Source organism: Anomaloglossus baeobatrachus, chromosome 4 (genome assembly GCF_048569485.1).
Source record: "Anomaloglossus baeobatrachus isolate aAnoBae1 chromosome 4, aAnoBae1.hap1, whole genome shotgun sequence".
Taxonomy (NCBI): Eukaryota; Metazoa; Chordata; class Amphibia; order Anura; family Aromobatidae; genus Anomaloglossus; species Anomaloglossus baeobatrachus.
Genome location: NC_134356.1, coordinates 386,768,567 through 386,781,146, shown reverse-complemented (window position 1 = coordinate 386,781,146; position 12,580 = coordinate 386,768,567). Strand labels below are relative to the sequence as shown.

At 44.6% G+C, this 12,580-nt stretch overlaps 1 long non-coding RNA gene across 1 annotated transcript in view; it reads left to right on the top strand.

Annotated features, from left to right (window-relative positions):
• The window catches only part of LOC142303661 (uncharacterized), a 152,878-nt gene that overhangs the window by 62,584 nt on the left and 77,714 nt on the right, over nucleotides 1-12,580 (top strand). Inside the window, exon 4 of the long non-coding RNA XR_012753047.1 lies at nucleotides 6,291-6,388. This is a non-coding gene — a long non-coding RNA (uncharacterized LOC142303661). The remainder of the gene's footprint in view (nucleotides 1-6,290; nucleotides 6,389-12,580) is intronic.

Sequence of the window (12,580 nt, the reverse complement as noted above, 5' to 3'; positions counted from 1 at the left end):
TGTGGGTGGGGGAAGCAGTGGATATTGATGAAGCTTAATAAACAGGCCTGGAAAAGAGCCTGACTGCAGTGTGATCTTCTGGGAAACACAGTATGAATAACTATCCTGATCTTACTACCATTTAATTTCCATTTGTAGCCCACTAGCGCTTACTACAGCCATTTAACAGCCCAAAACTTCTTGTTCACATTGACTAGTATGGGAGTCGTTGTCTGGGGTCAAGTTTGGCTGCCAAACCCGATTATTTATAATCCTTGCTGGTTCAGTGAATTTGAATATCCATGGGTTTTCTCATCACCACTTAAGACCTTTGCTCAATGATGACATTGGATGGTGCTGTGACAATGTAGAGCAAGTATAGGTAAATATACTTGGGTAGGGTAATAATAGAAACCTGGTTTTTGAAGTTTGCTATAAGCCTCCTAATATAGCTAAACAGGTAGAGGATGAAATGCTGCAGAACAAATGCAGTACAACATAATCTTTAATAGAGATATATCAAGAACAAATACTGCTGTTGTCCTGCATGAAACAAGATAACACACTAACAAAAAATAATAATAAAGTGCAAGTACAAACCAGTGCAGAAAATACAATGCATAAATCTTACTAATCTTGTAGATTGAATCACTGATTCCATGGAGCCATGAAGGAGGCAGACCAATGATAGGAAAACAGACCTGACAACTCTGTCATACCCCGTGTGATCTTCTGGCTTAAAATGGGCAGTCCTCAAGAGTAGGCCTTTACTTGATGTCTCCCAAAGGTGAAAAATCCCTCCCAACACGTTTCCCTCTCAATAATAGGAAATCATCAGGAGAGTGTATTTGTAGGGGAAAAAACATGACTAAAGCGGGCTTTACATGCTGCGACATTGCTAGCATGGGCTAGCGATGTCGAGCGCGATAGCACCCGCCCCCGTCGTACGTGCGATATTGTGTGATCGCTCTCGCAGCGAACATTATCGCTACGGCAGTGTCACACGTACATACCTTCCCTGCGACGTCGCTCTGGCCGGCGAACCACCTCCTTACTAAAGGGGCGGTTCGTGCGGTGTCACAGCTATGTCACACCAGCGTCACTGAACTGCCACCCAATAGAAAAGGAGGGGAGGAGATGAGCGGCCGGAACATGCCGCCAACCTCCTTCCTTCCTCCTTTTCCGGTGGATGCAGGTAAGGTGATAGTTGTCGCTCCTGCGGTGTCACACACAGCGATGTGTGCTGCCGCAGGAACGACAAACAACATCGTACCTGTCGCAGCAGCGATATTAAGAAAATTAGCGAAGTGTCAACGAGCAACGATTTTTCACGTTTTTGTGCTCGTTGATCGTCACTCATTTGTGTTACACGCTGCGATGTCGGTAACGGCGCCGGATGTGCGTCACTACCGACGTGACCCTGACGATATATCGTTACCGATATCGCAGCGTGTAAAGCACCCTTAAGCCTACCTTCAGAAAGAAGTAAGCAGTATTGTTGGGGTACATCAGTAGCAGCCATCCCCGAAAATTAGTAGTGGGGTTGGAAAATGTTTTCTTTCTATCCATTTCTGGATGCTTCTTGAAGTATGTTTGTGGTCATTCTCCTGCTTTAAGACTTATGACCTAAGACACAAACCCAGCTTTCTTACACTGGGCACTACATCATTACCCAAAATCCTTTGGTATTTTTCAACTTTCATCATGCCCTGTACAAAGTCAAGCCACCCAGTGCAAGTGGTAGCAACTACCCCAAAACATCTTTGAAGCTCCAGCATACAGTTAGGTCCAGAAATATTTGGACAGTGACATAATTTTCGCGAGTTGGGCTCTGCATGCCACCACATTGGATTTGAAATGAAACCTCTACAACAGAATTCAAGTGCAGATTGTAACGTTTAATTTGAAGGTTTGAACAAAAATATCTGATAGAAATTGTAGGAATTGTACACATTTCTTTACAAACACTCCACATTTTAGGAGGTCAAAAGTAATTGGACAAATAAACCAAACCCAAACAAAATATTTTTATTTTCAATATTTTGTTGCGAATCCTTTGGAGGCAATCACTGCCTTAAGTCTGGAACCCATGGACATCACCAAACGCTGGGTTTCCTCCTTCTTAATGCTTTGCCAGGCCTTTACAGCCGCAGCCTTCAGGTCTTGTTTGTTTGTGGATCTTTCCGTCTTAAGTCTGGATTTGAGCAAGTGAAATGCATGCTCAATTGGGTTAAGATCTGGTGATTGACTTGGCCATTGCAGAATGTGCCACTTTTTTGCACTCATGAACTCCTGGGTAGCTTTGGCTGTATGTTTGGGGTCATTGTCCATCTGTACTATGAAGCGCCGTCCGATCAACTTTGCGGCATTTGGCTGAATCTGGGCTGAAAGTATATCCCAGTACACTTCAGAATTCATCCGGCTACTCTTGTCTGCTGTTATGTCATCAATAAACACAAGTGACCCAGTGCCATTGAAAGCCATGCATGCCCATGCCATCACGTTGCCTCCACCATGTTTTACAGAGGATGTGGTGTGCCTTGGATCATGTGCCGTTCCCTTTCTTCTCCAAACTTTTTTATTCCCATCATTCTGGTACAGGTTGATCTTTGTCTCATCTGTCCATAGAATACTTTTCCAGAACTGAGCTGGCTTCATGAGGTGTTTTTCAGCAAATTTAACTCTGGCCTGTCTATTTTTGGAATTGATGAATGGTTTGCATCTAGATGTGAACCCTTTGTATTTACTTTCATGGAGTCTTCTCTTTACTGTTGACTTAGAGACAGATACACCTACTTCACTGAGAGTGTTCTGGACTTCAGTTGATGTTGTGAACGGGTTCTTCTTCACCAAAGAAAGTATGCGGCGATCATCCACCACTGTTGTCATCTGTGGACGCCCAGGCCTTTTTGAGTTCCCAAGCTCACCAGTCAATTCCTTTTTTCTCAGAATTTACCCGACTGTTGATTTTGCTACTCCAAGCATGTCTGCTATTTCTCTGATGGATTTTTTCTTTTTTTTCAGCTTCAGGATGTTCTGCTTCACCTCAATTGAGAGTTCCTTAGACCGCATGTTGTCTGGTCACAGCAACAGCTTCCAAATGCAAAACCACACACCTGTAATCAACCCCAGACCTTTTAACTACTTCATTGATTACAGGTTAACGAGGGAGACGCCTTCAGAGTTAATTGCAGCCCTTAGAGTCCCTTGTCCAATTACTTTTGGTCCCTTGAAAAAGAGGAGGCTATGCATTACAGAGCTATGATTCCTAAACCCTTTCTCCGATTTGGATGTGAAAACTCTCATATTGCAGCTGGGAGTGTGCACTTTCAGCCCATATTATATATATAATTGTATTTCTGAACATGTTTTTGTAAACAGCTAAAATAACAAAACTTGTGTCACTGTCCAAATATTTCTGGACCTAACTGTATTTGACTGTACGTTTCCTTTTGGAAAAGTGGCAACAATTTTGTCTGGTTTTGGATTTTTGTGTGAAATCATGTTCAATTTACCTTTTCTCTCTGTTTTTTGTGTCTTCCAATACATACATATGAAATAAACATGTAAAGCAACACATATTGAGATGCAATTATTTTCTGGGAGAAATGCTTAATTTTCTGAAATAATTTTGTGACGCCCTGGCAAAACCAGGTAGTCACAGTTAGGCCCCTGCACAACACCGTTCCCTCATTAGGAAACAAACAGCCAACCAGAAAACCCTAGTCACCCCCCCTTAGGGAAAGATAGACACACCAGTGGGCGTGACCAGGTGGTTGGAACACGCCCACCTAGGGGTCTAGACAGCCCAGGGCGGGAAAACAGGCAGTCAAGTGCAGATTAGTCTGAAGATCAGTTTAGTGAAGCTTTAGAGTTCAAGTTGGAGAGGAGTGTGGGCTGGAGCTCAGTGGCTCCAGCAGGAAAAGTCCAGATTGAACGGTACCAGGGTAGGAACCGTGGTGCCACTGGCTAGGAGGCAGATGGTGGTCTTCGTCAGCAGGAGACGGGAATACGGCTCGGCAGAACCGAGGTAGAAAAGGACAGGGTTGTAGCCCGCCGGTACCGGCACGGAGAACCGAGCCGGAAACCGTAGCACAAAGGGGGGTACTCGGACCCTGAAACCAGAAACCGGAAACAAGCGGATTGGTCAATTAACCGATTGAGGCCAGGATTACAGGTTCTGTCCCACCCAAAGTCCCTCATAGAAGACAACAGCCCACCGATTAGGGATAAGAGGTCACCGCCAGGGCCCTTAGATCCCACGGGCCAGCGTCTGCAGGCACGGCTCCTTAGGCCACATCCAGCTGGGAGTGGACTCCTACGTTTCATACTGGGAAGTCATTTCTACTTATAAGCAGTGCAGGAAAAGGATAGAGACCACCAGCCGGGTGGGGGACCAGAACGCAACTGGCCACGGCACCGGCCACCATCACCTTGGTTTACCAGAGACTTGTGTGTGTGTTTCTAACAGTGAGTACACCAGCACCCCCTGCGGCCGCCATCCCTTGCACCACACCAACCGGGTCCCGAGGCCACCATCTCTGCCCACGGAGGGGTTAACAACTTGCTGCACAACATCTCCCCCAGGTGCCCCATAACAGCAGCGGTGGTGTCCCACCTCACCGCACACCGTGGGTGGCGTCACGAACTTAATACGGGCCAGCCTGTACATATACGTCCCCCCATTTATTCAGAGTGTCCGAGAGACCCCCGGGTCTGGAGACCCTCGAGCCACCGCCCCTGAAGGCCCGGACCCGAGCAGCGCCGGCTGCTGGCACGGGGGCGACAAACCCCCAAGGGTGCCTTCACTTTTGGCTATGACTGGGGATGCGTGAGCACTTAAATGCTCAGATGCTGGGTACTTGAATTGAGAAAATCAGAATGCTCAATGGGAAACTCGAGCTTTTTACTTGCAGTAAATTCCCTGAAATGGATGGAAAAAGTGCTCAAATGGAAAGAGAACAGCATGGGGAGGATGCCTGGACACATGTCTGACTTCCAGATTGCTGGTTTGACCAATGTTGTGTAGAGTATTATTCCACTTTTATGGACTGACAATAAAACATACCAAATTAAAGATAAAAAGAATTTTACAGAAAAAAAAAATGTTAGGAAACATTCTTTCCTGTATAATGACTTCTATATAAGGAAAATTTAACTATTGAGAAAAACCGCCTCCTCCACACCTTAGGCTATGTAGCCTTTTTTCTTTATTTTGCACTCTCATTGCTTTCAATAGTGCCAAAATACAACAAAAATGCTGAATGCATTGACATGCTCCTTCTTTCAAAAATGCAGCAGTTTTCCATTTTAGTCAGGAAGGAAAAGGAATCATGTGTATGTGATTTCTCAATTTTTCCCATTTGTAAGGTGTGGGACTCCTGGACTGGTGAAGTCTACGCACTAAATGCAGTGAAAATCAAAAATTTAAAAGAGAGATTGCAATACACCCTGGAATACACGTAGAGGAAGGCCTAAGAAAACATCTTTTCCCCATTTAAAAGTGTGACTCCTAGACTGGTAAAGTGTATGCACTATGCACTAGGGCTTTTAAAGAGTAGAAGGAAGCCCACCAATATACCCTGGAACACACGGAGAGTAGATCCTTAGAAAACATTTTCATTTATAAGGAATTGGAATTCTTGGTCAAAACCAGGAAGTCACGGATTTGAGGCCACTACTCAGGCTAACAGTTGCATAAAAAGTACCTTAAGGCATCTGACTGCAATTTGGCTCCATTTAAGGTGGGTGGCAGTTGCTCCTGTGCTGACTCAGGTCATCAGGAAACCCCAAAGCTTCAAATGGATTGAAGCAGGGCTTTCCAAACTTTTTTTTCTATCTACCTAGAGACTTTTGCCAAGGAAAATTAATGAATCATGTGGGGGAAACACCAAAAATCCATTGTCCATTTATTCACACAAAAAGTGTATTTTGGCTTTTCTCCCATTGTAAGAATGCATCTTTATTTATTTTTTTTCTTTTTGCAAGGAGATGAGGCAAATCTGCAGGCAGAAATCAGAGCTCCCTCCATACTTTAGCTGATTCCTTTGGGTTTTAGTACCAACAGGGACACAATATCTGATAGGTCTATCTGACTGTCAACTTAAAATGTTGACAGGCTAACTGTTCTCAAAATGAACAAAGCTTGCATTGACTCTCAATTCTCAACCCCAATGGATGACATTAGTGAAACATAAAGCACAATTCAATTGTTCTTTTTTTTCTGATGTATTCACATGCACCACTTCAAACCCAGAAAAAGTATGGTTCATGGTTAATTATTTTTCTTGTCCTCCTTGTACTGCTCACAGGTATGAGTTGAGAGTGGACCGACTGGACCAAGGCACCGATCTCTGACTTGGAAGAGCATACCTGAAATGGCTATGGAGACTTAACTAAGCTACAGCAGGTAGGTATAGGCTTGCGCTGGTAGGTAGCCACCAGGGGAAGTGCCAGGGATCTCAATACCTTGGCAGCTAGTGCCAGAGTTAAGGACAATGACAGTCTCTGTTAAGTAATGCAGGCAAGATGGATGATAAGGCAGATTTGGCCAATATGGATAGTTGCAGCAGGTTTGGTAGACATGTGATATGTATAGTTGCAGTAGCAGGTTTGGCAGATACATGTGGATAGTTTCAGCAGCAGGTTCAGAAGCTACAGCTGGCATTAATAGTTACAGCCGCGGGTTTTTCAGATACTGGAAAACAGACGGATATTAATAATATAGCACACAGCAATACAGCAGCAGTGGTAGCAGCACAAGGGACCTGACAACTAGCAACATATAGACCACATTGCCCAGGCACCTCCCTTATGAGAAGGGTGCCTTAAATACCTTAGGTATTGGCTGAGAGTCACTTCCAGGTTAGAGCACACTTGTCATTTAAGAAAATGCGCGCACATGCGCATGCCTTAAGAGACCTCCCAGGAGGCCTATCTGGCTGCAGGAGCCAAGGATGGAGAAGTCACTGTTAACAACTGGGAAAGAGAGACTGCTGGCATCCCACCAGGGGAGGGGAACAGAACAGTGTGGGGACACTGGTGCTTCTATATCTCCTCCTCTACCATATGAACAAAATCATTATGTGGCGTTCACTCATAATTTTTAGAAGGCCATCAGGGGACCCTCACAATTTTTAGAGAGTCATTAGGCATTCTTCACTTAATTTTTAGAGGGCCATCAGGTGGCCCTCACTCATAAATTTTAGAGGACCTGCTGGCTGCCCTCAATCAATTTTTAGTGGACCCAGCCTTCACTCATAATTTGTAAAGGGCCTGCTGGCAGCCCTCACTCAATTTTTAATAGGGCCAGCAGACAGTGACCACTCACAATATTTAGAGGGCCAACAGGTGGCCCTGAACTAATTTGTAAAGGGCCAGCAGCTGGCTTTCACTTATAATTGTTAGAAGGCAAGCAGGCGGCCCTTACTAAATTTTTAGAGGGCCAGCAGCCAACTCTCACTTACAGGTTTTATAGAGCCAATAGGCAGCCTTACTCAATTTTTAGAGGGCCAGCAGCCTGCCATCACTCATAATTTTTAGGGAGCCAGCAGGTGTCCATCATTCATTTGTTAGAGGGCTAGCAGCTGGCTCTTGCTCATAATTTATAGAGGGCCAGCAGCAAGCACCCAATCAATTTTTAGAGGGCCACCAGCAGGATCTCATTCATAATTTTTAGAGGGTCTGCTGGTGGCCCTCAATCAATATTGTAAAATAGTCCATTTTAGAAAATAGATCTCAATGAATTAATCTAGGGGTATACTGAGCATTCTTAACCTACAGGTGACTTACGAAACTTTATAATATTTAGATGGCATAACAAAAAATACATTTTTTTTCCACTAATATACTGTTTAAGCACCAAATTTATTATTAACATAAGGGGTGATAGTAGAAAATGGACCCCATAATTTTCTCCAAAACACAGTGATACCCCGTATGTGGTCTAAAACTGTTTGGTTATATGCAAAAGTGGGAAAGCAAAGAGTGCTATTTCATTTTTGAAATGCAAAATTGGACACTGTGTTCGATTTGTAGAGCCCATGCCATGAGGTTCCAAAAAAGCAGAAAAACTTCAAAAGTGACTCTGCTATAAAAATTACACTTCTCAGTGAACTAATGTATCTTTAGTGACTATTCTGTAACATCCACGCCATACCTTTTTTCTAGAGAATTGCAAATATGCCAATTTAGTGCCCATAGATTGTGCCCCCATATATTGTAGTGTCCCCATACATTGTTTCCAACTTGTGCTTCTTTAGACACACACCCCGTAAATTAATTGGGCTCTCCCCGCTTCAATAACAGCAAAGATGTGGTTGCTTTCTGCGGTTAAGGCCCAAAGGGGTTCAGAAAGAGGGGGCATTTGTATTTGGGAGTGCAGATTTTACTGAATTTTATTTGCGGAGTGGGATCCCTATCGCTTTTGCAGGGTCTTTGTTCTACCAGTAAAATGGGAAGACCCTATATTTCCAGTGATAGATGACAGACCTGAGTGGGGGCTAGTTTTGTGTTGAATAAGTTGGGGTTTTCATATAGGAGAGGGCATTATTTGCTCACTTTCAGTATAAGGCTGGGATCACATTCTTGTGTTCTACGCTGAGCACTCACGTCGGGGTTGCCATATAAATTCCCTCAAAATGTGGTTCAGACAAAACCCTGGATGTAACCACTCACTATATTGAGGCAGATGGAGACACTTTGGTCTCCGTTTGGCATCTGCTCTGGTGGTATTCATCTTTTGTAGTCATCCACACTTTTGCACTAATTAGACACCCTAAAATTATTGGCCACTGGTGTAACAGAGACCAGATGGAGTCCAAAGTGTCTCTATCTGCCTCATTAGAAAGGGTGGTTCCGTCAGGGGTTTGGTATCGTGGTTTTTGGGATATACATGGAAACTTTGACATCAGCACTCATCGGAAAGCGCAGAATAAATGTGAAGTGAGCCTAAGGGTACGCTCACACGAGCGTGAAAATCGGACGAGTGCAATGCGAGAAATTCTTAATGCTTTGCCAGGCCTTTACAGCCGCAGCCTTCAGGTCTTGTTTGTTTGTGGATCTTTCCGTCTTAAGTCTGGATTTGAGCAAGTGAAATGCATGCTCAATTGGGTTAAGATCTGGTGATTGACTTGGCCATTGCAGAATGTTCCACTTTTTTGCACTCATGAACTCCTGGGTAGCTTTGGCTGTATGTTTGGGGTCATTGTCCATCTGTACTATGAAGCGCCGTCCGATCAACTTTGCGGCATTTGGCTGAATCTGGGCTGAAAGTATATCCCAGTACACTTCAGAATTCATCCGGCTACTCTTGTCTGCTGTTATGTCATCAATAAACACAAGTGACCCAGTGCCATTGAAAGCCATGCATGCCCATGCCATCACGTTGCCTCCACCATGTTTTACAGAGGATGTGGTGTGCCTTGGATCATGTGCCGTTCCCTTTCTTCTCCAAACTTTTTTATTCCCATCATTCTGGTACAGGTTGATCTTTGTCTCATCTGTCCATAGAATACTTTTCCAGAACTGAGCTGGCTTCATGAGGTGTTTTTCAGCAAATTTAACTCTGGCCTGTCTATTTTTGGAATTGATGAATGGTTTGCATCTAGATGTGAACCCTTTGTATTTACTTTCATGGAGTCTTCTCTTTACTGTTGACTTAGAGACAGATACACCTACTTCACTGAGAGTGTTCTGGACTTCAGTTGATGTTGTGAACGGGTTCTTCTTCACCAAAGAAAGTATGCGGCGATCATCCACCACTGTTGTCATCTGTGGACGCCCAGGCCTTTTTGAGTTCCCAAGCTCACCAGTCAATTCCTTTTTTCTCAGAATTTACCCGACTGTTGATTTTGCTACTCCAAGCATGTCTGCTATTTCTCTGATGGATTTTTTCTTTTTTTTCAGCTTCAGGATGTTCTGCTTCACCTCAATTGAGAGTTCCTTAGACCGCATGTTGTCTGGTCACAGCAACAGCTTCCAAATGCAAAACCACACACCTGTAATCAACCCCAGACCTTTTAACTACTTCATTGATTACAGGTTAACGAGGGAGACGCCTTCAGAGTTAATTGCAGCCCTTAGAGTCCCTTGTCCAATTACTTTTGGTCCCTTGAAAAAGAGGAGGCTATGCATTACAGAGCTATGATTCCTAAACCCTTTCTCCGATTTGGATGTGAAAACTCTCATATTGCAGCTGGGAGTGTGCACTTTCAGCCCATATTATATATATAATTGTATTTCTGAACATGTTTTTGTAAACAGCTAAAATAACAAAACTTGTGTCACTGTCCAAATATTTCTGGACCTAACTGTATTTGACTGTACGTTTCCTTTTGGAAAAGTGGCAACAATTTTGTCTGGTTTTGGATTTTTGTGTGAAATCATGTTCAATTTACCTTTTCTCTCTGTTTTTTGTGTCTTCCAATACATACATATGAAATAAACATGTAAAGCAACACATATTGAGATGCAATTATTTTCTGGGAGAAATGCTTAATTTTCTGAAATAATTTTGTGACGCCCTGGCAAAACCAGGTAGTCACAGTTAGGCCCCTGCACAACACCGTTCCCTCATTAGGAAACAAACAGCCAACCAGAAAACCCTAGTCACCCCCCCTTAGGGAAAGATAGACACACCAGTGGGCGTGACCAGGTGGTTGGAACACGCCCACCTAGGGGTCTAGACAGCCCAGGGCGGGAAAACAGGCAGTCAAGTGCAAATTAGTCTGAAGATCAGTTTAGTGAAGCTTTAGAGTTCAAGTTGGAGCGGAGTGTGGGCTGGAGCTCAGTGGCTCCAGCAGGAAAAGTCCAGATTGAACGGTACCAGGGTAGGAACCGTGGTGCCACTGGCTAGGAGGCAGATGGTGGTCTTCGTCAGCAGGAGACGGGAATACGGCTCGGCAGAACCGAGGTAGAAAAGGACAGGGTTGTAGCCCGCCGGTACCGGCACGGAGAACCGAGCCGGAAACCGTAGCACAAAGGGGGGTACTCGGACCCTGAAACCAGAAACCGGAAACAAGCGGATTGGTCAATTAACCGATTGAGGCCAGGATTACAGGTTCTGTCCCACCCAAAGTCCCTCATAGAAGACAACAGCCCACCGATTAGGGATAAGAGGTCACCGCCAGGGCCCTTAGATCCCACGGGCCAGCGTCTGCAGGCACGGCTCCTTAGGCCACATCCAGCTGGGAGTGGACTCCTACGTTTCATACTGGGAAGTCATTTCTACTTATAAGCAGTGCAGGAAAAGGATAGAGACCACCAGCCGGGTGGGGGACCAGAACGCAACTGGCCACGGCACCGGCCACCATCACCTTGGTTTACCAGAGACTTGTGTGTGTGTTTCTAACAGTGAGTACACCAGCACCCCCTGCGGCCGCCATCCCTTGCACCGCACCAACCGGGTCCCGAGGCCACCATCTCTGCCCACGGAGGGGTTAACAACTTGCTGCACAACATCTCCCCCAGGTGCCCCATAACAGCAGCGGTGGTGTCCCACCTCACCGCACACCGTGGGTGGCGTCACGAACTTAATACGGGCCAGCCTGTACATATACGTCCCCCCATTTATTCAGAGTGTCCGAGAGACCCCCGGGTCTGGAGACCCTCGAGCCACCGCCCCTGAAGGCCCGGACCCGAGCAGCGCCGGCTGCTGGCACGGGGGCGACAAACCCCCAAGGGTGCCTTCACTTTTGGCTATGACTGGGGATGCGTGAGCACTTAAATGCTCAGATGCTGGGTACTTGAATTGAGAAAATCAGAATGCTCAATGGGAAACTCGAGCTTTTTACTTGCAGTAAATTCCCTGAAATGGATGGAAAAAGTGCTCAAATGGAAAGAGAACAGCATGGGGAGGATGCCTGGACACATGTCTGACTTCCAGATTGCTGGTTTGACCAATGTTGTGTAGAGTATTATTCCACTTTTATGGACTGTCAATAAAACATACCAAATTAAAGATAAAAAGAATTTTACAGAAAAAAAAAATGTTAGGAAACATTCTTTCCTGTATAATGACTTCTATATAAGGAAAATTTAACTATTGAGAAAAACCGCCTCCTCCACACCTTAGGCTATGTAGCCTTTTTTCTTTATTTTGCACTCTCATTGCTTTCAATAGTGCCAAAATACAACAAAAATGCTGAATGCATTGACATGCTCCTTCTTTCAAAAATGCAGCAGTTTTCCATTTTAGTCAGGAAGGAAAAGGAATCATGTGTATGTGATTTCTCAATTTTTCCCATTTGTAAGGTGTGGGACTCCTGGACTGGTGAAGTCTACGCACTAAATGCAGTGAAAATCAAAAATTTAAAAGAGAGATTGCAATACACCCTGGAATACACGTAGAGGAAGGCCTAAGAAAACATCTTTTCCCCATTTAAAAGTGTGACTCCTAGACTGGTAAAGTGTATGCACTATGCACTAGGGCTTTTAAAGAGTAGAAGGAAGCCCACCAATATACCCTGGAACACACGGAGAGTAGATCCTTAGAAAACATTTTCATTTATAAGGAATTGGAATTCTTGGTCAAAACCAGGAAGTCACGGATTTGAGGCCACTACTCAGGCTAACAGTTGCATAAAAAGTACCTTAAGGCATC